We start from the raw sequence: 927 nt of genomic DNA, 5'->3' as shown, positions 1-927 counted from the left end.
TCTCACGTTTAGGGTCATTTCCCCACGTTCCTTTAAGAAAGGAAAGTCAATAGCTATAAATACATTTTGTACTTGGACCTGAGGGTATTTCTGCACCCTTTCCAATGCTGTGGCCATAGTAGTACGGCCTGAGGTCTGTGTTCTTCCCTTACTGAGTTCTGCCAAGTCCATGGACTCCCTGTGCTGGTGTTTGATATATGAATTCTTCCTCCACAAACTTCTATGGGCCATTTTTGTGCTGTAAGAACTTTAGCCTTCTTTTTCACAAAAGAAGGTAATTGAATTAAATTGAACAGTGAGAGAAATATAGATGTGTGACAATGATTAAATGCAGTCTCTTCCTACTTGCTGCCCACAGAGCTTGAGCAAGGCTACCTTCCATATTTCTCCTCTCTAAGGGGAATGGGCTCACTCATGTTGCAAATGCTTGCCATAATGCAGTTGTGTCTAGATCTGAGGTCTATAGAGGAGGTATTTGGAGACAAGAAGCCATTAAAAATGTTGCAACTCCAAAGGAACCCCCTGCTTATTCCAGTTAAAATTTGAACTGTAATTCAAACTGAAATCAGTACCTTCTTCTACATTTATCTGCAAAGAAACCACTTGACAAACTGTCATGTAACTATCAAGCCAAAAGCAATATAAAACACAGGTATTCATTTAGCTCATATACCTCCAAACTGGAGATATGGACTGAGCTCAGCTGTGTGTGTGTGTGTGTGTGTGTGTGTGTGTTTTCAGACATAATCACATTAACAGGGTCTGAACATGAGCCAGTTGTGGCCTAGTTGGTCCAGGATTGCTAAGCTGGGGGATTTCCTCTCTTCTGCATCTGGCATCTCTTTCCCCAGCAGGCTACACTAGCCTTGGGATAATGATGGTGTTGGAATGATGATGATGTGGTGTTAGTGTCACAGGGAAGATGCT

Source organism: Dipodomys spectabilis, unplaced genomic scaffold (genome assembly GCF_019054845.1).
Source record: "Dipodomys spectabilis isolate Male_0828 unplaced genomic scaffold, ASM1905484v1 ptg000297l, whole genome shotgun sequence".
NCBI classification, from domain to species: Eukaryota; Metazoa; Chordata; class Mammalia; order Rodentia; family Heteromyidae; genus Dipodomys; species Dipodomys spectabilis.
The sequence above is the reverse complement of the archived record's forward strand: the minus strand, read 5'-3'. Positions refer to the sequence as shown.